The 1,387-nt window shown below is 40.9% G+C and overlaps 1 pseudogene; it reads left to right on the top strand.

The window, feature by feature from the left end:
• The first annotated feature begins 526 nt into the window (after nucleotides 1-526).
• Nucleotides 527-1,323, top strand: LOC102850029 (annotated as a pseudogene).
• Nucleotides 1,324-1,387: the final 64 nt, after the last annotated feature.

The raw sequence follows: 1,387 nt of genomic DNA on the forward strand, positions 1-1,387 counted from the left end.
TGGTTACTACACCCTGACTACAATCTGATCTGACCCAGGCCTGGACACCCATGAGAAGTCAGAAACAATAACGACTCTTGAATGTAAAGAAAGCTCAACTACCAACTGCAATGAACTTTGAGTAACCCGCATGCCCAATCTCTACATATAAACCCACTATTTGCTTCCCCTCGGAGTCAGAACAGTTTGGGCAATAGTTGATGTTCTCAACAGGTGTATAATAAAAGGTTTGTTAATCTCCATTACTGGCTGAGTGTTTAAATTTCACATTTTCTTACATAGCAGTATCAGATCTAAGGATTGTACAAGTATTAGGACTTTTCTTTTGTTCATTTCATTTTAGATCATCACTCAAAAGTCAGAACAAGGAGCCATCGCGGCGGGGACCATGTTGCAGCCGAACAACTTGCTCACTGGCACACCAGGGATTGGGAAAACCACACTAGGCAAAGAGCTTGCCTCAAGATCAGGACTGAAATACATTAATGTGGGTGATTTAGCTAAAGAAGTCTGATCACCGGTTATCATGGAGTCTGGAAAGATGACTTCTCCCAAGAGCATGCCGAAAGATGCACAGATGATGGCACAAATCTTGAAGGATATGGGCATTACAGAATATGAGCCAAGAGTTATAAATCAGATGTTGGAGTTTGCCTTCCGATATGTAACTACAATTCTAGACAATGCAAAAATTTATTCAAGCCATGCTAAGAAAGCAACTGTTGATGCAGATGATGTGCGACTGGCAATCCAGTGTTGTGCTGACCAGTCTTTCACCTCTCCTCCTCCAAGAGATTTTTTATTAGATATTGCACAGCAAAGAAATCAAACTCCTTTGCCTTTGATCAAGCCATATTCTGGTCCTAGATTGCCCCCTGATAGGTACTGCTTAACTGCTCCAAATTATAGACTTAAGTCCATACAGAAAAAGACATCTGGTGCTGCAGGAAGAATAACAGTTCCAAGGCTAAGTGTGGTTCCATTACTAACAGACCTAGTACTCCTACACTAGGTACACCAACCCCACAAACCATGTCTGTTTCAAATAAAGTAGGGACTCCAATGTCCCTCACAGGGCAACAATTTACAGTCAAGATGCCTACTTCACAGACTCCGGCTGTAAAAGCATCGATTCCAGCAACGTTGGCAGTTCAGAATGTTCTGATTAATCCATCATTAATTGGGTCCAAAAATATTCTTATTACAACTAATATGGTATCATCACAAAATACTGCCGGTGAACCATTCAATGCATTGAAAAGAAAACGTGAAGACAATGACGATGATGATGGTGATGATGATGATGACTATGATAATTTGTAATCCCAACATAAGGAACTACCATCAGCTGATGTGTTTGAAATCACAGAAGCCATGGAAGCTTCAT

Source organism: Elephantulus edwardii, unplaced genomic scaffold (genome assembly GCF_000299155.1).
Source record: "Elephantulus edwardii isolate Elephantulus edwardi_28Jun2011 unplaced genomic scaffold, EleEdw1.0 scaffold00073, whole genome shotgun sequence".
Classification (NCBI taxonomy): Eukaryota; Metazoa; Chordata; class Mammalia; order Macroscelidea; family Macroscelididae; genus Elephantulus; species Elephantulus edwardii.